This window comes from Patella vulgata, chromosome 1 (assembly GCF_932274485.2).
Source record: "Patella vulgata chromosome 1, xgPatVulg1.2, whole genome shotgun sequence".
NCBI classification, from domain to species: Eukaryota; Metazoa; Mollusca; class Gastropoda; family Patellidae; genus Patella; species Patella vulgata.
The window spans coordinates 53,697,020-53,723,274 of NC_065879.2; the positions used below are offsets into that span (position 1 = coordinate 53,697,020).

Below are 26,255 nucleotides of genomic sequence, written 5' to 3' on the forward strand. Positions count from 1 at the left end.
ATAACGATCAGACATGACTTTTCGGGAAAGGTCACTGACCGGCAATACTATATACCGGAAAACACCGGGAAACACCATTTTATACTGAATACCGGAAAACACCGGAAAACACACTAAATACCGGAAAATACCCTAAATAGGTAACCCGGAGACTGGCACCCTAAATAGGTAACCGGGAGCCTGGTCCTCTGTGTGCCTGGGTTAGGTTTAAGAATTTGGGGGAGAGGCTAAGTTAGGGTTAGTTTCCGGTTTATAGTATAGCCCTTCTCCGGGTTACCTATTTAGGGTGTTTTCCGGTATTTAGTGTGTTTTCCGGTATTTAGTGTTTTTCCGGTATTTTCCGGTATTCAGTATAACATGGTGTTTTCCGGTTGTTTTTCGGTGTTTTCCGGTATATAGTATAGCCCGTCACTGACGAAAATATATAGTAGTCTATAGGAATGGTATATAATTAATTACTTGTACCACATACATCCTACATTAGAATTGCTGAATGGTATATTTAATCTTGTACAGGAAACTAACGAAGTATTTAATCTTACAGGAAATTGATGATATAAGGCAGACACAGGGTCATTTAAAGCGACACTGGCCGGTCTATAAAAATAATTTTTGATTACAAGTTATTTGACTTCACACTGAGTTAACTTTTTTCAAATTATGTTGTTTGGCAAATCTGATACGTGTCGTTTTAAGATTCAATTATCATATTCTGTAGTAATTTTCAAGAATGGCTGTGCCAAATACGTTACTCGAAGTAGACCAATGCTTAAATTTTCTATCATTAGTTATAGGCTAGCGGTTTAAGTCCGTATATTTTCCGATACCCCTACCTATGGTAGAACAAATGTTATTTGTTATGGTTGGAAAGGTAATTTTATCGACATTATGAAATGGGTTCTTGGGCGATTTTCAAAACGGGCTATGATAGTTATTTCTCCTGGTTTCCATAGCAACTGCAACAAATCATAGATATCAACTGTATGCGTAAAATCCAACTATTTAACAATTAAAAAGCATTAGATAAGCTATATTTTGTGTTTTCCGCCAGAACACTCTGTGATTTAAATTTAAAAAAATCGCAAATAGCACACGCATTATCATTTTAGGACCAGTAATGGGCCCCTTGGCGCTACTGATCCTTTTCTTTTTGTGCTTGTGAGTGGCGCTTTTCGAAAAAAAAAAGCCCAAGGCTCCGTCAAATCATGCCCCCCCCCCCCCCCATGACCCATAGTACTCTACTATTTGTTATATTATACAGTTGCACAAACACAGCGGGGCCGTGGGCCATGTGTTGTATATATTTCTTCTGTGATTGAAATACAGAGTTGAATTTATTCCGTAATATGCTCTATTGATTAAAGTTAGTACATGACCCATGACCCATGGTATTCTACTATTTGTTATATTATACAGCTGCACAAACACAGCGGGGCCGTGGACCATGTGTTGTATATATTTCTGCTGTGATTGAAATACAGAGTTGAATTTATTCCGTAATATGCTCTACTGATTAAAGTTAGTACATGTGATAATTAAAATGTTATTTCTTTTTTTTAAACTAACGGTGTGCGATTTGAATTTTTCGGAAAATATCAAATTTCCTATGGCCTAATCCACGCTAATGTGTACTAAAATTAATTATTTAACAATTAATTTAGAAAAAATATCAAAATAATTATCAACGCTAACTTTTCTCCAGGCTTGTATTCAAATAGAACCATCATTCAGATTTCGCGAACACGTCAAGATGGCGGCGGACGTCACCTGACAACGATCAGACTACCCTAGATTTACAGCTTCCAAGAAATATAAACCTGTATTGTGCGCAGATTATGTCGAGCAAAAGAAGTAAAATGTACCATTTGCATGGGATTCGCTTCATCATATGTTTGTCAATACCATGAATGGTATTTAACCATTTTTGGACTGATAACCCCATTAGAAATTCTGTATATCTGTATGTTGCCATTCTTCGGAAAAACGTTGAATTAGTAATAGGTGATGATTAAAATCGTTTTACACATTCCAACTATATTTTTAACACAGAGATCTTTGATATGGTTGATCCGTAGCAACGATTTGAAGAATCAGTAAGTGACGCAAAACATTAGTTATTCTAACTGGATTACACACAGTCGATTTTCAACCGATGACGAAACATTGTTATACGAGACTGTGGGCTGGTATCTGTTCGAAAAAAAATAATTGACTGTCATGAGATAATTATAAGAGAAAGCGATAAAAATTGAAAATGTTTTTATTTATTCTCTTCTTACCGTGTTAATGTTATTGTTTCCTGATGTAGTTTAGTTCCTGTTTAATTTATGTTCCTGTTTAAATATGTAGCTGTTTTATATTTATGTTCCTGATGTAAATAAATTTTATTTTTACAAAACTGATATTCTGTTATCACTACTAATAGTGTTACAGTATCTGTTATTGAATTTGACAAAGTGCTCAATAACTTGTATCATATTAAGATAATAATTTATACATGTAAAATATATATTTATTTAGATACATCGACCCAATTTGAACCCCTCGTGTGCGAACCTTTTGAACCTCACGTTATTGATCTACGATATAAACTACATATATACACGTCCAATACATATTTGAACGTATTTATTTACGGACGTAATAATTTCCAGATGTAGTGACAATGCTCTTGATTAAATAGAATGTAATACGAAGGTATATAAGACAAGCGGTGAAGAGCAGAGAAGAGCGAAGGCCAGCGTATGGACGCACTAGAGTTTAGCCGCTGCCGTGGCAAAAGGGCGGAATGGTTGTCTTAATGTACCATGTTAATGTTATTGTTATATTCCTGACGTAGTTTAGTTCCTGTTTTATTTATGTTCCTGTTTTATATTCTTGTTCTCGATGTAAATAAATATTTTATTTACAAAACTGATATTCCATTATCACTAATAGTGTTACATTAACACTATGCAAAGATTTCGTTCCACTTGGCCTTAGAAACTTTTGTGCTTGTTAACCAACATAATATCCAACAAGAAGGTGATAAGTCGTACTGAATTTTGGGATACCAGCTGATATGTTCCAGTCTCATACTATCTCCAAATGCACCGTGACTTTGCATGCTCTTGGTCATACGAACAATCCTGCGAACAATTAAATACAGAAGACCCGTTACTTCCGAATGAGCTGCTATGAGAGATTCGCCCACTGACAACTTTAATCGAATTGAAGAGACTCTTAATGGTAAAAATACTACACATTCAATGGCTGTCGTTCTTTATCAACAGAATGGTCTGGCCACCCCTAAAAGTAATATACCAAGATGTTCGAGCAAAACCAGGGGGAATTAATATGTATCATGATTTGAAGAGATATGAAAACCGCTTGAACGCCCCAAAACGCCTATTGTTTCAGAAACCACGAGGAGGCGGACACAAAGATTTTGCTGCATACAGTTGACACTGTGGATAATCATTCTCATATAATAATTAGAAGCGATGATGCAGATTCTACCACCAACTATATCAACATTGATACCTGGCAATGAATGAAAATCAACTGTTCATGAAATTTCAACAAGCCAACAGTGAGGCTGATGTCCCCCGCCGACATCCCCAAATAAATAGATGACATATATTAATTAATCGCACATCTATTTTTTTTCCAAAGTATCAAGCAATCAAGCTGATTATCAACTATACACTAAGTTTCATCACTCTCTATCAGATAGAGTCAAAGTTATCTTGTCCCAAAGCAGGAAATTGCTTATCTCTGCTTAGCTTTAGTTCGATATGTTAATCATTGAACTCAATCAAGACGAACATTTACATCAAGTTTAAACATTCTACCTCAATTAGAAGAAGAGTTGTTATGTTCCAAAGTCTTGACCAATCAAATTGTTTATTTCTCGTTAGCCTAAGCAGAAAATTCTTATCATTAAACTTAGTCAAGGTATTGATGTAATGAAACTATACACCACGTTTCATCAATCTCACTTAATTAGAACTAAAGTTATCGTGTTCCAAAGCATCAACCAATCAAATTGCTTATCTCTGCTTACCCTAAGCAGAAAATGCTGATCTTCGCACTCCATCAAGGCATTGACCTCATAAACCCCTACACCGAGTTTGAACATTCTAGCTCAATTAGAAGGAGGGTTATTGTGTTCCAATGTCTCGGCCAATCAAATTGCATATCGCTCTGCTTACCCCGAGCAGAAAATGCTCATTATCGAACTTAGTCAAGGTATTGATGTAATGAAACTATACACCAAGTTTCATCTCTCCCACTTAATTAGAACTAAAGTTATCGTGTCCCAAAGCATCAACCAATCAAATTGCTTATCTCTGCTTACCCTAAGCCGAAAATGCTCATCTTAGAACTCCATCAAGACATTGACCTAATAAACACCTACACCAAGTTTGAACATTCTAGGTCAATTAGAAGGAGGGTTATCGTGTCCCAAAAAGTGTGACGGACAGACAGACGGACGGACGGACAGACAGACAGAAGGACGGACGGACGGACAGACAGACAGACAGACGGACGAACCCATTTTAATAGTCCCCTGCTTTCTTCGAAAGGCGGGGGACAACAAGCCTAGGAAAAATAGTCAGCCTATGTTTACCTGCAGCACATGCGTTATCTGGTTGTAACAACACAAGTTGAATTAAGAGAGCCTTGAATTAACTTATGGTATAATGTTCTCTGTAATAAATTTAACAAGGAACAAAACACGCGCCCGTTGTACCCTTGACGAATTGCGTTACGTTATTGCTATACGTCAACGGACATATTGGCAGCATCTCTTCCTCGAACAGATGACGTCTTCCACGTCATGAGGCGGAAACCTAATATGCCTTGTCCAAAGAAATCCTGACCATTGGTAAAAGTGCAAAAAAATATATTGACCATGTTGAAAATATGCCCAAGAACCAGTTTTCAGTTCTGGTGATGTGACTCTATCAGTGTTTTGTTCTACCTCGGGTAGGGGTATCTCGCCATTTAAGCCATTTTTGGGGCCTTGGTCGCTAGCCTATTCGTTTAAAGGTTAAAATCCGCAGTAAATAATAAGGCGAGTACTCTTATCATGAAAAGGAATTTTCAGATAGAAAACTATTGCTCGCTCATTTTATGTTTACATTATTGTATATCCCGATCTGACCGTTTGATATTTATTTGTCTAGGTTCATAAAATAATAAGCCTGAAATTGTGTCCATACCAGCCAACCAACTGTATGCATAGTCTATGTTCTTTGTGCTTGGATTGAATCCTATGTTCCTTTAAATGGGCGGGTTTCTCTTGGTCTTTCGATTCCCTCCCACTTGGAAGAGAATTATTGAAATAGAGATGTATTACGCGTTAGTACCGGAATGACCTAGTTTGTATTGAGCGGACGTAAGCACCCACTCTTTCTCTCCTATGCCACCTGTAATAACATACCCCCCCTCCCCCACAAAAATAAAATAATAAAAAATCGCATGGCTTACCGGGACATGGCTTATTCGGACCCTTACATCAATATGGATATTTTTTTTATTTGTTTCGAGATGTTTGACTGAAAGGTGGTTAGATGACAATGCAGTGTAAAATTCAAAATTCAGAAGGACAATAGAACCGAAGGAAATTGTAATCTAATTTTAATAAGATTGGGGTAAAGATGAAGAAATTTCATTACTTCTATGATATGTCAGCAAGCTTATTGTTCCTGGAGGAGCCACGATGGCTAAGTGGGAAAGTCGCTGGCTCGCTAGCCTGGAGGTCTCGTGTTCGATCCCTGCATTGGCCGAGAAAGTTCACCGCGATTTTCCAACGTGGCTTCCCCTTGTTAGTAGTGCAGGACGGAGGGTCTGACAAGGACAGCTGTCTAGTCGTTCGGATGGGACGAAAAACCGAGGTCCTGTGTATACATTGGCGTGCACGTAAGAGATCCCTTGGTAGTTGGAATTCGATATAAGAGTAGGCCATAGTGCCGCTGCCCGGGCAAAATTTCCTTCATAGCACGATGTATGGCGTATGCCCGTCTTCATTTTCCCGGTCGGTGCAGAACAGTAGAACCCCATTTCATTTCCATTCGTGGTTTTAGTTTACGAATTAATAATGCCAAACTGAATAGGCGGAACGGGCGACTTTGGTGCTGGTGAAAGTACCTGTTCTATTTTGAGATTTTGATGTGGTCTAGCTCAAAAATGACAATTGTCCAATTCTTATATGAAAAATAGAAGAAACGCAATTTCTTAGTAGATACTGGTAAAACGCGTTGTTTAATTTAATTAAATTATATCACAAACTTTTCCACAATAAAGATTCAATTATAGTTCTAATAAAATAGGAAGAAAAATTGTCGAATTATTAGAAATAAAAACCGATGATAATTTAACATTATTGCTATCGATGTATCCAGTCGTGTGATTTGATTTGACTAAAAACATGTGATAAACTAATTATCGTCCTGTAACTTGAAATATATGACATCTTTATTTTGTAAAATACCAAGAGAGGTGAAGTAAATACAATAAACAATACAATTAAAAAAAGCCCCAAACAAACAAAAAACCTACAGAGATCAATTACTAGAATATAACATTTAAACCAACTGGAATATTTGTTTTTAGAAACCCAGCTTGTTTCCTCTACTTCGGTATGGAGACATATTGTTGTAACCAGTTGATTTGTGTATTGGAAGCGATTACAGGTACGTTTGTTAAATAACCACATAAAAAGCACCCCGCTTCTGCCTAAAGACCAGTGGCGGACGCAGGATATTTGGTTAGAGGGCGACGAGGGAGTCTCTCGGTGTGGCGCATATCTAGACTTAAATATATCATTCAATTTTATCAATACCACGACACATAAATTTACTGATTTTAGTATACAACATTAAGGTCAACAGTAAAATTAAAATGTACTACTATATGAAACACCCAACGTTCGTATTCTTTCATATAAAACAGAATGACAGGTTTTCAATACGGATTGATAATTCAACAGCACCCACCCTCCTCAATCAAGGTTTCAAAACAGAACAAATCCGCAAAAGAAAAAGAAAAAAACAAGGTTAAAATAAAAAGCTAAAATCAAATCATTGTCAGCGTAATTAGGTGTTTATATGCAGATAAAAATTATTTTAGCGAAACATTTGACTGGTCTGTGGAATAAAAATGGAAAACACATATCAAAAAACTATAAACAATTTAATTCAAATAAAACTAATGAATTTCATGCATGGAAATAAATGAGAAGATAAGGAAAGGTTTGATGGAAATATTCAAATAAATTGATAGATGTTAATAATTTTTAAAACTTTACCTTGATATGAGTTGAGAGAACAGGAAAACCCCTTTCACCACAACTATCCTGCAGCCCTTAAATAATTCTTACAACCTGTTATTGACAACTTCTACAATTTCTATCACCAATCAAATTTATTGACATCCCACGCACATTTCACACTCATACCATCTCTACTGCTCGTGGCAATTTAATTCGACGTCATTTACAAGGCGTACGCCGATCTCGAGATGTATGCGATGACTTCGAGTTTGATTGATAGATCAACAACCTTCTACGATTTACCAGTCTTCATTAGCCCAGGTTAGGAGCAGAACAGTAGGACGTTAAACTCCATTTCATTTCATTTCTATGATTTACAAAATCTGTTTCTAAGAGTAATGACCCGTTATTTTATTGGGTTCTGTTCCGGCCGTAATAACAGTAGCTGGAAATAATATTATACGGCTATATGTAGAATTTGTAGAGAGAGTAGGGAGGTTGAGGGGTGGTGCAGGGCAATCGACAATCAGAATGTCCCGGGTTCTCATCCCAGCTCACAACCAGAACATCCCTGGTTCGCATCCCGAGTGGACCGAGACGACCCTTCTCGAATTTAAAGCTCAGTTTCCAGATGGTGCCTCGGGGACTGAGAAGCAGATTGTTTCTAGTAGTTAGAGTGGGACAAGGTTCCGTTTAAAATTGGTAGCACAGGTAAGAGGTTCCATCTGTAATCCGAATTCGGCGGAAAATATAATCCATAATATTGTTCCCGTAATTTTGTAAAACAAAACCCAAACTGTCTGCATTTTACTTATGTGCTGTTTCTCGAGAGTAATCTCGGTTGGTTCTTGAGAGTAGTCTCGGTTGGTACTTAAGCATACTGTAGTTTTGTTCTCATTCTACTTTTTCCGATGCCGTGTTCTATCTTTCTGTCATTAGTTTCTATACTACTATGTATAAAACTATTGTTTTTATAAAGATTCTTTTTCTTATTTTTATTTTTTTTACTCTTTTTAGGAAAAAGTACATATTCTACAAAATTGAACTCTATACTATCTGAAAGGTATTTAGTTCAAAAGCATAATAAATAACTAGAACTTTAAAGATGTGATCAGGAAGTGACGTCATAGACGAAAATAGACCAATATTAGACATCAAATGAATTTTTTTATATTTTTCAATGAATTTAAATGCGGTTTCACCATTGGTAGGTGTTCGTAACTCATAAGGTTTGTCCCTGTCCAACCTCGTGGGTTTTCTCCGGGGCCTCCGGTTTCCTCCCACTGCTAAAGACCCCTACGCGCAAGCGAATTATGTAAATAAAAATTAAACCATATGTTAGTCCCGAAATGACCTAGTTTGTGTCGAGTGGACGTTAAACCCCATTTCTCTCTCTCTCTCTCATAAGGTTTGTCCAATATAATGTGTGGTCTCTACCACGCATGCGTGTGACCTAATTTTAAGATTAAAATTGAACGGCAATACTATATACCGGAAAACAACCGGAAAGCACCGGAAAACACCGGAAAACAACCGGAAAACACCATTTTATACTGAATACCGGAAAACACCGGAAAAACACTAAATACTGGAAAACATCCTAAATACCGGAAAACACCCTAAATAGGTAACCCGGAGCCTGGTCCTCTGTGTGCGGTTTTGGACCAAGTGAGCGCCGATGAAGGAAGGTCAAGGTCGTGAAAAAAATTTAAATTTTTTTTTGAGAGAAATTTGGGAGAAGAAATTGTTAAAAAATCGAATTTTTCCGAAAAATTGGTTTTACAAAAAAAAACATTCCGTAGGAAATAATTTTACAGAGAAAAATACTGGAAAAAAAATTTGAATTTTTTTTGGAGAAAAATTTGGGCGAAGAAATTCTTAAAAAAAATCTGAAAAGAAATTGTTCTTTGACCGTAGCCGTTCGCTCGCTTGTATGTTAATGAACTTATTTCATCAGCGCTCACCTGGTCCAAAACCACACACGAGGACCAAACTCCGCATTACTAAATAGCTACCGGAAAACTTAGAAGAGTAAACTGTGCCCGAGATTTTTTTTAGAGAGCGCGCCACACGCCGCGCCGCTCCGGGAGGGATCATCGTCAGGGTGGGACGGGGGGTGGAATTGTCCAGTTACGTGACGAACATAGATCTTCCATTCCTCAACCCATATTATTTCCACAGTCATTGTCATTAATCACAAATTACGGGATGATATACGAAAATGCAGGTTTACTTTGAAATAGTGCAAATGATACTTTTCCATCTACAATCTTCAGATCAAAGGATGCAAGTTCTTACACAGTGTAGCATAATTTGCGGCGATACTATATACCGGAAAACACCGGAAAACAACCGGAAAACAACCGGAAAACACCATTTTATACTGAAAACCGGAAAACACCGGAAAAACACTAAATACAGGAAAACACCCTAAATACCGGAAAACACCCTAAATAAGTAACCCGGAGCCTGGTCCTCTGTGTGCGGTTTTGGACCAAGTGAGCGCCGATGAAGGAAGGTCAAGGTCGTGAAAAAAATTTAAATTTTTTTTGAGAGAAATTTGGGAGAAGAAATTGTTAAAAAAAATCTGAAAAGAAATTTTTCTTTGACCGTGGGCGATCGGTCGCTTTATGTTAATGAACTTATTTCATCAGCGCTCACCTGGTCAAAAACCACACACGAGGACCAAACTCCGGGTTACTAAATAGCTACCGGAAAACTTAGAAGAGTAAACTTTTTTAGAGAGAGCGCCGCGTCGCGCCGCTTCGGAAGGGATCATCGTCAGGGTGGGACGGGGGTGGAATTGTCCAGTCACGTGATGAACATAGATCTTCCGTTCCTCAACCCATATTATTTCCACAGTCATTGTCATTAATCACAAATTACGGGATGATATACGAAAATGCAGGTTTACTTTGAAATAGTGCAAATGATACTTTTCCATCTACAATCTTCATATCAAAGGATGCAAGTTCTTACACAGTGCAGCATAATTTGTGCAACAGAAGACATCTCGAATATCGATTGTCGGAAAAAACATTTTCTCGTGGACATTTTTTTCCGAATACGCATTCGGTGTAAGTCTTCAGCCACCAGGAAGTGGTTAACATAGTAATGTTTTATTACGATAGTAGTACATAAAACAAATTGGTTGCCTGAGGTTCTCGGGGGGGGGGGGGGAGTAGCCCCATCGGCTAGAGTCCTCTATTTCACAAACAAAAACAACAATTGCTTCCTTGAAAATTTATCGATCAACCCTTTTCACAGACGTCCAGCTTACCACTTCCCGTCAATGCAGTAAGATAGAATATGTAGTTTTCTCATGGACAATTGGGCGAAAGTTGAGGTTTTCTCAAGGAAAACTGGTCAACAAGTTGGGGAAAAAAGCTCGAAAAGTAATCCAGAAAAAAATCCTGTGTGCGGCCCTCGGAATATGATGGAATATGTTGATTATTATTAGTGTTCAAGTGATTATATTTGACCCTGGAATGAAAGTAAGCTCAGAAACAAGTAGATTTTTAGCACTTCCAACGAGATGGATAGCTCTTGGAAAGGATAGACACTTTTCAGATTACAGCCTGTCCGAGAATTGCGTGGCATCCATTTCGTTTGGTGATTAGGACACATAGCGGTTAAACCTGGAACTTCAACTCGAACTCGCTTTTGATGATACTTGCTGTTTTATGATGCGATTTTTTGTTACCTAGGGAGGAGTTGGCCTAGTCGTGCCTTCCACTAATTCGTACAACCCTGATGCCAGCGTTACTGGTAAGAATCAGGAGACCGGCGCAACCGGTATATAATGGGGCCCTCCGAGGGCAGTGTTTAATCTACTGAAATACTGAAACACTGAAATCTACTAAAATTTACTGAAAACTAAAATTAAAACACAAAATAAAATATGGTCAATGATGGAGGTAGACTGATTGCGTCTTTTACAACATTAAAAACATAATGGGCATCAACAAAATTTTTGAGAAAAAAAATCGGAAATTTTTTTTTTTTTTGGGGGGGGGGGGGGCGGGCTATTTGTAAAACGAACATCGTAATGACCTTGACCTTCCTTCATCGGCGCTCACTTGGTCCAAAACCGCACACAGAGGACCAGGCTCCGGGTTACCTATTTAGGGTGTTTTCCGGTATTTAGGATGTTTTCCGGTATTTAGTGTTTTTCCGGTGTTTTCCGGTATTCAGTATAAAATGGTGTTTTCCGGTTGTTTTCCGGTTGTTTTCCGGTGTTTAGTATGGCCCTGGATTAAGCCCTTTGGAAAACGAGGTCAGATTTTTCAATTTCTTTGATTTTGCCGGACTTAAAAATATGTGTCAATAGGAGTTGACTATAAACTTTTTAGAGTATTATCATCAAGTTAAAATTTACCGGAAGTGCCACCCTTTTGAAAATGTTAGTCAATCTTTAATATCTATCTCGTCCCACAATTCTTATCCGCTTGATATTTTTGAAAATCATTCACTATTAGGAATCGAACGTTGAGATTAGATTTTTTATATTTTTATCTAGATTATTTTTACAAGTGACGTCAGTAAATTGATTTTTTTTAAAAAGTTTAAAACTTTGAAAGCAGGTAATATGTTGATGCTAAACGATTAATTGGGTCATTTGGTGTTTATTCTGAAAGTTTGGTCAAAATCAGTGTGTAAACAAAGATTCGGTACCCCAAGCTATAAAAAAATCTATTTTTATGTTTGTCATGTTTGTCACCTAACTTGACTGAGACAGGGCCCATTTTTCAGAATGTATTTGTCATTACTTACTGTCCATTTACCATACATATTGAGGCCTAAATAAATTCTTGAATTATTTTCTGCAAACTTCCTTTTCCGCCCTTTAAATGCAGAGTTGTTATAGGTTTACACACTTCAATTATCCCCAAACTGCCTAACCATTCGATCAAGATATAACAACCGCTCCCTAAGTCAAGGTGGCAGACAATAAGCCGTCGGGTTGCCAGTTAGTGATACACTGACATTTTTGCCCAGTGCTTACCCCATGGGTGTTTTTCGGGTAATCCAGTATTTTTTTTATTTTTTAGTAAGATTGGACGTCTATGCTTTCCATATGTACCAATTTTTCCATACTTTTATTGGAAATAACCACCAGATAAATACTTTCGTGAGAATGTATCTTTAATATCGGACGCTATTAATCAAAATATGGGTTAAGTGCTTCTATAGTGAAAATAAGTCATTTTAGTAAGTAATATTTTGTCCTCGAATTAATATGAAAGGGTCATGCAATGACTATTCATTATTCAATTTATCAATCTTCCAAAGATTGAATTATGTCCATTATAAAAGGTGTTGTCTCATATTTATAATGATTTAGATCGATTTATATATATGGTCAACACATTTTTCTGTATTCATGCCATGCGGTTATAGTCTCGATCACCTGATCCCTTGTCTGCTAAAGACCCCCCTTGTTGAATTTTCTGCCGGGTAGTCCTGATTATCATACAAAAACTTTTGTTTATTAATAGTTTATTTCCAAGTTTTTGATGATTGTCTAGAAATTTGATGTAGTTTGGCATCTACAGTCTACATGACGTCATAATTTAAGATAAGATAAGATAAGATTTTTATTGATTCATCATAAACATATAAAACACAATATCAAATGCATTGCACATAACAACATCACTTTTATAGCATTATTCATAAATATTTAGGTTGTAATAATTTACATATTTAATAAATAAATCGATAAATAATCCTATTTATATAACATTGCATTGTCACACCTGGTCATGACGAATCAAGGATGACATCAAAAGCACACATTATATGTTAAGCTTATTTCCGTGATGGTCCTGGGAAATAACATGACCACATGACAAACGACAGACACCTTTATGGCAAATGCACATTTATATAAATATGAATTCGATGTTCAAGACCATAAAAGAAAAACAGATTACAAAGTAGCTAAAAGTCTAAACTATACCTTCCGATACATTGATGACAACACCTATCAATGATAACGGAAATTTCAACAAATATAAAAGTGAAATATATCCTCCTGAACTAATATTAAATAAAAAACATTCCGGCACTATAAATGCGTCTGTTCTTGATCTGGACATCAATATAATTAACAATAAATTTAATGTCGGTATTTACGACAAAACGGACGAATTTGGTTTTGAAGTAGTAAAATACCCGTCAATCTATAGTAACATACCAGATAACACGCTATATAGTGTTTTCCAGTCACAGGCATTACGATTTTTGACAATTTGTAACAATAAAGAACTATTTCTTTCTCGAATAAAATCTCTTTACTTTAAATGCACTGCCAAAGGCGGCACGCAATTACGCATTTTAAAAGAAATTTCAAAACTTCCATTTCTTCAACATACCAAGTTTGACATTTATATATATTATAAATTGTACAATTACATAACTTAATAATTCCGATTAGTCGCTAAAACTTATAGTTTATTAAGCTTTTAACGTTATTTTATCTGGATTATCGCCCTTTTTATTGTGATGTTTTTATCACCTTCTAAGTTATGACGTCGTTCCCAAAATAACGCCACTCAGTCAGCAGACGGCTGTCTTTCGGGACACTCTACATTTCCTATTCTTTGTATTCAGTTTTGTTTTTGTGACGGATGGAACATATACCCTATATCATGTATTCAAAATATCTCGATTCCATTGAATACTGAAACGTTTCTTGACTGATTTAGATTTAGACTATTTTTTTTATACATTTCACCGATGTGGTTACTTGTATAATTGAATTTTACTACATATGCTTGCATTCGTATGTCTTGTAGCATATAGCAAATCATGACTCATACTGGCATTACACAATGGTTTCTTTGGATTGCATTCCTGATTGTTTTCAAATTTGAGTGAAGTCTGTGTCAGTACAGACCCGGGACTGTACAGCGCAGTGGACGCTTACGGCTAGCCCCCGGATCCATTCACTTTTTTTCTAATTGTTTGTCTGTTTGTGTTTTTCTGGGTATGATGTCTTGTCCGTGTATTTGTCTTTGTGTAAATTTTGTGTGGTGCAGTCCCCTTGCACTTACTATTTATACAATTATACTGAAAGGCAATGACATGACAATGGTACCTTTAAAAAGGTTATTTCAATAACAATAATTTAAAAGTATACAAACTGGGAAGAACTGCTTTTAACTAAATTTTCGAATAAAAAAGCTCTTATTGATTTTTTATAATTTACTGTTTGGTCAATAGATTTGATATTATATGGAAGTCTGTTCCAAAGCTTCAGACCAGTATAGTGAAAAGTTTTTTTTACCCTGAGACTCATCTTTGGTTACCTTTTTTGACAACTGATTAGATCTAGTAAAGTATTTATACACATTATTGGTAAACGTTAAGTTGTCTGTCAAGTACTTAGGGGCCAGACCATTTACTATGCGAAATTAATGGTTTAATTTTATTTGTTTTACCCTTAAATGGACCGGTAACTAGCCGACTTCAAGGAATTCACCACAGTCAACATGGGAGCGATTACTTAAATTTAAAACAAATCTTAAAAGTTTATTTTGAGTTGACTGTAACTTCTTTTTTGTTATTTCGGATAGACTGGATAGAGCAGGCATAATCGAAATGGCATTGAATCAAAGCAGAAATTAGTAATTTTTTAGCATGTAAAGACACAAATTTACTATTTCTATACGGGAATTTCAGTCATGATTTTAGTTTACAGTTTGCTTCTTTGATTACCCTTTTACCCATACCCTGCCTATGGAGTGACTGATCTATTTCCGCTCCCAAATACTTTACAGATGTGGTTGGTGCAATATCAATTTTATTCCAGACTACCTTTATACTAGAATGCTTCTTTAATTTTGATTTAGAACAGTGCTTCTCAACCTTTATGATACAATTCCCCACTTGAGAAATGTGTCCTCCGCTATTCACCCCTGGCACTATAAAACATCAAATTACTAAAAACTAAAAACTGAAACATGCTTATTAGGTATCGTTTCAAACACATATTTAATGAACAGATGCCATGGATTTACACATTAAAAGCACAATGGAGATTTCATGACCCTTGTTTAGTGAGCACCTTGTGCTTGGTGTTTTTGAACAAGGGTCTTAACATCCGGAACTAACTTTGTTAACTTCAGGCGTAGATCGCCGCGTTTAGTAATGTTCAGACTGCCTCGTTTTTTTGTCAATAAATCCGCTACGGCGCTGAATGCACACTCCACGAGATACGAAGTGGGGAAAGGTAATATCAAGGTCTGTGGGCGAATACTTATAATGCTGGCTTGATGAACTCTTCACCGATTGAGTGAGGTTTTCCATTCTTTGCAATCAATAACGATATTTCGTAACTAGCCTCCAACCTGCGTTCCAAATTTGACACATGTTTTCGGAACAATGACTCGATTGACTTTGGTTTTTCTTTTTCCTGTTTGAGTTTTAAGCCTTTGAAATATTTGACTGTTTTTTTGGCATGCTCCTGATGTTTAGCTCTCAAATGTTCTTCAAGTTTTATCGGTTTCATGGAATCATTGCCCAACGTTCGATCACATAACAGACACAGGTGTAATCGTTCATCGTGAGGTGCCGCAATAAATCAAAAATTCAGATAATCAATTGAATATTTTCGAACTTTCACCTTCGCTTTCGTAGCCATGATATTAAGTCACTAGGACACTAGCTTTGGTGCGTGATACTGCAGAGGTAATAATGCACAATACAGGGCTTATTGTCACACTGACACGGAGAAACTGAGAATTGAGCAACCAATACTAAAGACAAGTGATTGAAATTAAATTGGAAACCCCCATTCAGGTCGTGCAGAGTTTGGGTGTAAAAAGAAACTAAACGATCGATGATCTATCCTTCCTAGCTGCCTATAGTCTATTTCACATTGAGATGAGACTAGGTTACCCACTTCCCGGACAATCAACAGTACAGCTAGATAGGATAAGCACCATTATACTCAGCGTCGAAATTAATTATGCTGGTGCTAGTCAGTCATTTAGTTTCCGACCAATGGCTACGCGGGTTTGTGGTCGGTAACATTCTGACTGATGGCTCCCAGTCAGGAGTCTGAAAACTCAATTCATGCAAATTCCCCCCTATTCACAAAATTCACCCCTTTGTGTATAATTCACCCCCGTTCCCCCTTTTTCCAAATTTCACCCCCGAGCATTTCGAATTCACCCCTGGGGGTGCACATGGACCCCGGTTGAGAAGCACTGATTTAGAACCAAATAGAATGAACTCGGTTTTGCCTAAATGTGATTGGTGCAATATCAGTTTTATTTCAGACTACCTTTATACTAGAATGTTTCTTTAATTTGGATTAACTACAAAATAGAATGGACTCGGTCTTGCCTAAATGTAGTAATAATTTATTATCACATAACCTCTGACTGAGTTGGGAGAGGTTGCTACTAAGTTTATTTTCAATTTCCTCTACATTTCTACTTGAAACAATTAGGGCAGAATCATCCGCATACAACAGCAGTCTACAAGACACCGATGCTTGCATATCATTTACATACAAGAGAAATAAAAGCGGTCCAAGGACTGACCCTTGGGGCACTCCACATGATATATTTGAGTAACTAGAATGAGTACCATTTACATCAACCGTCTGGAGCCTACGTGTTCAGTAAGAGTGAAACCATCCAACTTACATTTTGTCCATACCCATTGCTACTAGTTTATCTATTAAAATGGAACAATCCACAATATCAAAGGCTTTTTGCAAGTCGATCAGAACAACCCCCGTGTAATTGCCATTATCCATTTGGTGCCTGATTATAGTCTGTCAAACATATACGAGTAGTCGAATAACACATTATTTATGGATAACAATTACTATGGTTTATTTCACTGCGACGTTTCAACAAGATTTCACCAGTGTTATATGCTTGTTAACGACTTATGAAATCTTGTTGAAACGTCGCAGTGAAATAAACCATAGTGACATGCTTGATAACGACTTGTGAAATCTTGTTGAAACGTCACAGTGAAATAAACCATAGTAATTGTTATCCATAAATAGTGTGTTATTCGATTATGTTCCAATTACTAAATGCCATTCAAAGAATATATAGGAGTAGTGTCAGTAGAGTAACCCGGCCTTAAACCAGATTGGTGCTCAAACTGGAGTTTTTTCTTCATTAAATAGGTGCCACGGTGGCTAAGTGGGTAAGACGCTGGCTCGCTAGTCTGGAGATCGCGTGCTCGATCCCTGCATTGGCTGGAAAAGTTCATCGGGATTTTCCGACGTGGTTTCCCCTTGTCAGTGTTGCAGGACGAAGGGCCTGACAAGGACAGTTGTCTAGTCCTTCGGATGGGACGAAAAACCGAGGTCCCGTGTATACTTTGGCATGCACGTAAAAGATCCCTTGGCAGTTGGAATTCGATATAAGAGTAAACCATAGTGCAAATTTCTCTCTTAGCACACTGTATGGCGTATGCCCGTCTTCATTAGCCCAGTCGGAGCAGAACAGTAGGACGTTAAACCCCATTTCATTTCATTTCATTATTAAATAGGACTCCATTTGTTCATAACACTTTTTCTAGTACTTTGGACACCCCATTTAAAATTGAACTTTATACTGCCTGAAACGTATTTAGTTCAAAAGCCTAACGAATATCCGAATATCTAAAACTCTACAAATGTTATCTGGAAGTAACGTCATAGACCAGTATTTCGAAAGGCGCTCGGTTTCGCTATGGTTGTTCGCCGAGAAAATTCCTCGGGTTTTCCGGCCTGGCTAGGAGCAGTGTCTAGTAACTCAGATGGGAGAAAAACCCGAGGTCCCGTGCACACATTGGCGTGCACGTAAAATAACACTTGGCAGTTGGAATTCGAAGTAAGAGCAGGCCTTAGCGCTCTATGAAATCAACGACAAATCTTAACTTGGGCACTCCAACCATTTTTATTTTTATATCATTCAGTTTTTTTTTAAATAAGTAATTCTATCACAAATTATAGTGAAGACTGGACCACTAAATTAGTTACCGATCAGTTTTTCTTTATGTTAATGCGTTCTACATTTTCAAAGCGATGTTTCCTATAGTGTGCGAGCCGCCATGACACCGGCGGACATTATAACTTCGATAGGCCTTAGCGCTTTATGAAATCAACGACAAATCTAAACTTGGGCACTCCAACCATTTTTATTTTTATATCATTTAGGTTTTTTTTTAAATAAGTAATTCTATCACAAATTATAGTGAAGACTGGACCACTAAATTAGTTACCGATCAGTTTTTCTTTGTGTTAATGCGTTCTACATTTTCAAAGCGATGTTTCTTATGGTGTGCGAGCCGCCATGACACCGGCGGACATTATAACTTCGCGTAGCAGTTGAGTTTCATCAAATCATATAATTATGCGGTACGGCTTCACCTTTATTTCAATGGGAATTGGTTTATTATATGTTAAGCTATGTGCAGTTCAGTTTTAGGTCAGTTTATGTGTAAATTAAGGGAGCTATACATAGGCCTGTAACCTTTTTGTAGTCATTTGACTAAAAAAAAACTTGCGCAAAGGGACTCCGTAGGACAAGCCACTACTGTGGCAGGAGTAAGGGGGAAGACATCAGTAGTGGAACCATTTCTAAGTTAATTCCGAAGTGCGTTGCTATTGTAAGAATATATAAAATGGGGTTTACGGTCCCGCTTTTTTGCTGTAGTTTGAGTAATGAGTTAGAGCGTATATTTTGCTGTCAAAATATCATTGTAAATAGAAGACCTCATCCCCCACCACCACCACCCTGTAATACACTAGCTAGCTTGTGTATTTCCATATTCCATTTCCGAGAGATAGATAGAGAACAAGCTAAATATAAATTGATTTTTCTTACAATCAAGGACCATAATTCATGAAGTTACGATTCGATATGCGCAAATATCGAAAGGAACCATATCTTTGGGTTATAAAACATGCATGTCAAGTTTCATCAAAATTTTTCACTGTGAAAAACCGGGGCTTAGTCATCTGAAATCAAACAAATTTTACAATGTAGGTAGTAAAAACAAAATGTTACGCTTAAGCGTTGTTCGAGGGTGGGGTGGGTGCATAAAATTCCAAATGCAAAGGGTTATTTTTCGTGCACGCCAATATGCCCACAGGATTTCGATTTTTCGTTCACCCAAAAAACTGCACGCAAAGTTAGTTGTCGGGCCTTCGGTCAAGAACCACGGACAAAGGGAGAGAACGGGGACCTCTGTTTTGCATACCATCCAAGCGACTAGGCACTAATCCTTGTACCATGGACGAAGGCACGGGCGTTTTTCATCCCATCGAAACGACTAGACACAGATCCTTGCTAGGCCTTCCATACTTCACCACTGCCAACGGGGAACCACTATGACCTCGGGTTTTCGTACCATCCGAACGACTAGACACTAATCCTTGCAAGGCCTTCCGTTCTGCACAAATGAGCCATACAAACGACTAGACAATGTTTCATAATTTAGTCATGTTCGCGTGGGTGGGTTGGCAGCAGAATTAATATGTACATGGTAGTGACACGAGGAGGGGGGGGGGGCGTGGTGTACACAAATCAGAGCTTTGTAATACACGCATATAATTGATATACTAAATACACAAATGGCTGAATTTCGAGGCATTTCTGGCACTGTTTTAACACATAATGAGAACACTGCATTAATTTCTATATATCAATAAAATAGGCCTCAGACCCATTGAATCATATATGATACACTAAATTTCGACATTGATTTTCAGAAAAAATATTGTTTATTTTTAAATTTGAATTAGACTAGTAGCAAAATATATTTTCTGGCAACAATTAGCATATAAATGAATATAGATTTACTTTCTGTTTATTTTTTTTTAATGAAATCATTCCAGAGCTTTTATTGACATTTCAGAAAGTGTAGAGTTGGTCCCAGGCACTTGAGGCCAGGGCATAGAGGTGTATATATTGACTAGAGTGTATTGTGGTCACGTGATCCCCATTGACGTAACGTTAACGCCGTGGGCCGTCACTGGAGACTGGCCGCCATGTTTCAACCGGGAAAGAATCAGGGAAGTGCCCGGATGAACGCTATGTAAACAAAGGGAAATAGTTCTAATTCAACAATATCAACCAAAAAAATGATGATTGAAAGGTTTTACCTTACTGTCCTGAAAACAAAATCGTTTTGGTCAACTGACATATTTTTGGGGCTTTATTATTAAGAATAACTCTTATCATAATCATCATCATGATGAATACCGTGGCATGGTCACCATCCATGGTGTAAATTGTAATGCAGAACTGACGAAATCATGTTTATTTTATTAATTGAGCACAGTGAACGTCCTCGAATGTCCAGATCTATAAAGTGTTCAGCAAAATTTTGAACATTGCTCCTCGGTAGTTCACATAAAACTTTATTTTGGATAGATCTAAATAATTTGTTCAGTTGGACGATTTGAAGTTGTACAGCTGCACCCGGTGACCGATATTTATTTAACGGGGAATAAGTGACAATTAATATTATAGCAGTAAATAATTAAAATATTTCATAGGGATTATAATAATATGTATATCATGTAGGTCTGCATATCAGATATGCTGGGTATTACAGGTTAAAATTGTGACCTCTGTAAATAGGCCCGTTCCTTGCATTTAGTTTTAGGGTTAGGAGTGCTAAAATCGAGAGAGCGAAATGGGGTTGATCGACCACTCGACACAAACTAGGTCATTTCGGGACTAACGTATGGTTCAATTTTATTTCAATAATTCGCTTGTGCGTAGGGGTCTAGCAGTGGGAGGAAACAGGGTGATCCTGAAAAAACACACAGGTTGGACGGGCGACCTACTCCTTGTCACGTACAACCGGGGAATTGAAAACAGCATCGGGCGTGATACGGTTGGCAAATACTATTTTCAAATATAAGCTAAAAAACAATTTTTATTTATTTTTATTCCTTCATTTACCGACCTGACTAACTTTATGGTAGTGTTTTTCCGACAATATTTATTCAAGTTGCATAAAGCGATACACAATTTCATAGATAGCGGTGTTCTTGACGAAATAAAACCAAAATGTAATGTGGTTTATCGTCCTACTTTTCTACACCAACTGGGCTAATAAAGACGGACTTATGCCATACAGTGTGCCACCTGTGAATTTAGCTCGGATAACGCCCCCTTGACGGTCTACTTTTAATACGAATTACGCGCTGCCAGGGGTTTTCGTATGATCCGAACGACAAGACACTGTCCCTGCCTACAATAACGGCAGCCTCCACAAATCACAGGGATAGAACTAATAATTTTAGAAATATTATTCTTTTATTACGAATTACAGCTGCCAAGGCTTTTTGTACAATCCGAACGACTAGACACTGCCCCTGTCTACAATAACGGCAGCCTCTGCAAATCACAGGGACGGAAATTATAATGTCAGAAATGTTATAAGGCTTAGTTTTGCCAGTGTGTATACTAGCTGACGATGTTCTATAACTCATAGATATATATTTCTATGATATAACCGATATCGTCCGGCGTGGTTCTCCCTCCCTTGTTAGTAAAGCACAGAGTCTGGGATGGTAATGGGCGTATTGTGTACAAATTTCATGGTTTTCAGACAATCGGTGCCGGTGTCTCGGCGAAATCCCACTTTTTTCCCCTTATAGAAGCCGTAAATGCAGGTATCACCTTGAAATTCACAGGGTACCTAGGTACCAACGTGAAAAGTTCCTCGCCGGAGTTTGGTACTCATGGTACCTTTGGTTCCAGCGTAGCGCATGCCCAAAGTCGGCAAGGAAAACATCAAAGGCGAAATTCGAATTTTTGAAATATTCAAATACCAAACATTCGACCGTGATCCTGGCTATCCTGAAATTTGGTACTCATGGTACCTTTGGTTCCAGCGTAGCGAATGCGCGAAGTCAAAACCAGTTAACTTCGAAAACAACCTTGTCGGCACGGAAAACATCAAAGGCGAAGTTCGAATTTTTAAAATATTCAAATACCAAACATTCGACCATGATCCAGGATATCCTGAAATGCATTAATTTCGGTAATAGGAGACAGATTCTCTAAGCCACGACCAATTGTGTATGTTTTCAAGCCCATTAATGTGGATTTTTCACTATTTTTCATTTTCAATTCAAAATGGCGTCCATCAGTTGACCTAAATCAAAATTCTACTTCCTACATTTTAAGGGCTTTCCTTCAAAGATTCGGAAAATATAATTCCCTTGTCTGTAAGTAAAATATCAAAAAAGCCTTAGCGATATTTCACATTTCAAGATGGTGACACTTCCGGTTTGGGCTACATCAAAGGCGAAATTCGAATTTTTGAAATATTCAAATACCAAACATTCGACCGTGATCCTGGCTATCCTGAAATTTGGTACTTATGGTACCTTTGGTTCCAGCGTAGCGAATGCGCGAAGTCAAAACCAGTTAACGTCGAAAACAACCTTGTCGGCACGGAAAACATCAAAGGCGAAGTTCGAATTTTTGAAATATTCAAAAACCAAACATTCGACCATGATCCAGGATATCCTGAAATGTATTAATTTCGGTAATAGGAGACAGATTCTCTAAGCCACGACCAATTGTGTATGTTTTCAAGCCCATTAATGTGGATTTTTCACTATTTTTCATTTTCAATTCAAAATGGCGTCCATCAGTTGACCGAAATCAAAATTCTACTTCCTACATTTTATGGGCTTTCCTTCAAAGATTCGGAAAATATAATTCCCTTGTCTGTAAATAAAATATCAAAAAAGCCTTAGCGATATTTCACATTTCAAGATGGTGACACTTCCGGTTTGGGCTACAAACTCCATTTTTTTGTGTACGAATCAATAGTGTCGTAGCTAGTACAGAAAAAAAATTCAAGGCAACCTAACCTATATCGTCGATTTTTTTAAAAATTTTGATCCCTAATTTCATCAAGGGGAGATAGTTTAGAAAATTTCTAATGACATTTTTTTCAAGTCGCATCAGTAAGATATACTTACATACTAAATTTCATGAAAATCGTGAAACTATTAAAGACGTTGTCAAGTTGATCTCAACTTCCGGTTCGAAATCACAACGACGAATTTTCGAAATTCGAAAATCTGAAATTGCAGATGAAAATGATTTTTTTCAAGGTACTCAAAGAAAAAAGAATTAGTAAAATAGGGCTAATAGTCACAGAGTTATAGGTATGTAGGTCAATTTCTTCGTTCGTAAATTTCGGTGATTTCGAATTCTTAAAACGTTTTGAAAATATATTTAATCCACGTTCGCACCCCATTTTTGGGGGAGTAGGTCAACGTTTCAAAAAGATCCTATGGTTAGATTCTGAGAAATGGGATTTGCAGGAATGACACACACAAAAAAAATAATAATCTTAACAGAAACAATAAGCTTTCATATGTAAATACATATGAAAGCTTAATAATCTTAACAGAAACCATAAGCTTTCATATGTAATACATATGAAAGCTTAATAATCTTAACAGAAACAATAAGCTTTCATATGTAATACATATGAAAGCTTAATAATAATAATAACTAGACCTGCAAGCAGCACTGAACCGGCTTTCAGGAATCAGACAGGAAGTGTGTCATACAATAGCCCATTTATCAAGCTACCAAACGATACTTTAGATGTTTTGATCCGGTCACACCCGACGGCGAAATCCCGATTGTTCCAAGAGCACCGATTTTTTTACTGTCTTTTTTTTTAAATATCGAATATTTTTTGACTACTTCCTGTTTACGGATCATTATCGGGATAGATTTAACAAGTAGTATGGGAACTTAACTTCTTGTACCAGAAGTTTCAGAAAGATCCATTGCACAGTTTTACCTCCCTTATACCACTAGAAGCAGATTTACAGATATATCGAGTTTTCGACTTTTTCAAAGATTGTGGCCCATTTGGATCATTTATACTATATTTGGATTCACACCCCAGATCAGCGTTAGGACTCTAAATAACAGAAGTTTAAGAAAGGAAATAAGAGTAATTTTCGAGATAAAAGCGTCTGAATAGGCTCCAAAGAGGAAAATACTAGATTTTCAGCATCTCATAATATATTACCTAACCAACGATTTTTTACCATTGAGATGTCATAAGATCGTCCATTGTTCGGGCTATCCAATGACACTTTAGTTGTTTTGATTTGTTGAAATATGGCGTTGTAATCACTTTTTTCGCAAGATCACCATTTTTTACTTTTTAAGTTTTTTTTTCAAAATATAGGATATTTTTTTCGACTACTTCCGATTTTTGGATCATTGTCGGGATAGTTTTAACATGTTGTTTGGATAGTTAACGTTCTGTACCAGAAGTTTCAGAAACACCCATTGAGTTGTTTTCAAAACAAAGAATAATAGAAGAGCATTTTCAGTAATTTAAGGATTTTTCAACAACTTTTTTCCAAGATTGAGACTCTTTTTGGACAACTTATGGTATTTCAGTGCTTTTATTTTTGGACTCACGCCATAGTCCACCCATAGGACTCTGAGTAAAAAAAAGTTTAGGAAAAAACGTAGTTGTTGTTTTTGAGAAAAAGGCCTCTCAAAATGCTCCAAAACGGAAAATACTAGATTTGTTTTTGAGAAAAAGGCCTCTCAAAATGCTCCAAAACGGAAAATACTAGATTTTCGGCGTACCATAATTTATTTTCTAAATCGTATCATTCAGGTGTCATGTGATAGTCCATTAATGGGGCTATCCAGCGACACGTTAGTTCTTTTGGTCCGCTAAGATCTGATGGAGAAATCAAGTTTTTTCGCAAGAGCGCTAATTTCTTTTAACCTTTTTCTTCATTTTTTGAATACGTCCGGTATGGAGATTATTGTCGGGATAGTTTTAATAACCAATTTGGGCAATTAGATAGCCACAGGGCTCTGTAATGATATATTACATTATCTGATCAGATAAAATGGCCCTGAGAAATCCTATGTTCAAAAGTGCCAAAAATTCAAAAATGTCAAAATATCGAAAATTAAATTTCAATAACTCAATACATATTATACATTGTTAGAATCGTATTTAGGTCAGTTATCTAAATGTGTAACCTTTTCGTAAAAATCTGATTAAATAATAAAATAATATAGCATTTTCCAAAATTTCACGAATTGTCGACTTTTTTCGATTTTCAGTCCCTTTTTTATCCTATTCCAGACATTTCAAAGTCTTATTGGATGGTTTCATGCACAAGACTATCGAATGGACTCTCGATAGAGAAAGTTAAAAAAAAATTGTAGGTTAAGTTTTTGAGATAAAGGCGTCCAAAAACGCTCCAAATCAGAAAATACTTGATTTTCAGCTTGTCATATTTTGCTGCTTGGTTATAGTACCCGTATAAATTGGGCATCATACGACAGTTTAATTCGTTTAATCCATTGATATTGGGCTGAGAAATCGAGTTTTTCCCCAAAACACCCATTTTTTGCTTTTTTTTCGAAATATCAATCATTATTTCGACTACTTTCGTTTTCCGGATGGTTTTTGAAATTGCTTTATGCAGCGGTCTGACTATATAGCTTTATGTTCCAGGACTTTCAGAACTATCGATTTATCCTTTCCAAAAAATATAAGGGTTAGGAAATGGTCAGAAATTCGAAAAAAATAGAAAAATAAAGGGCGATAACTCGGAATGAAACTTATATTTCTGGAATCGGATGGTCTTTAGGTATCCAAAAATGTAGGTCAAATTTTAAAATTTTGAATAATAACAAAAATTGTCTCTTAAACAAAATTTTCATTTTTCGAACGCTAGAAGTTAGCGACGAAGTTTCGAAATTTCGAAATTTTCAACTGCTATCGTCCGAGAAAAGACTCAGGGTTTCTGAAAATGTCATTTGTATGAAAATGGGTACAGAATTGACGAAGCTACGGCCGTTTTTTAATTTTTATGCACAGCACGAAATTCGGCCACTTCCGGTCTGCGCAGAAGTTTCAAAATTGTTTGATCAAGTAGCCACCACATGGTTTCCTTATAGAAAATTTGGTTCCAGATCGATATCTCTTTTCGATCATGGAGAAA

At 36.8% G+C, this 26,255-nt stretch overlaps 1 long non-coding RNA gene across 4 annotated transcripts in view; it reads right to left on the bottom strand.

Moving 5' to 3' along the window:
• The window catches only part of LOC126830657 (uncharacterized), a 77,916-nt gene extending 70,495 nt beyond the window's left edge, over nucleotides 1-7,421 (bottom strand). For 2 of the 4 annotated variants that reach the window (XR_007683908.2, XR_007683909.2), the window contains exon 1: nucleotides 7,295-7,372. This is a non-coding gene — a long non-coding RNA (uncharacterized LOC126830657). Of the gene's footprint in view, nucleotides 1-7,294 lie in introns of all 4 variants that reach the window. The other 2 variants (XR_007683907.2, XR_007683906.2) reach the window with 2 other exon arrangements.
• Between the last annotated feature and the right edge of the window lie 18,834 nt (nucleotides 7,422-26,255).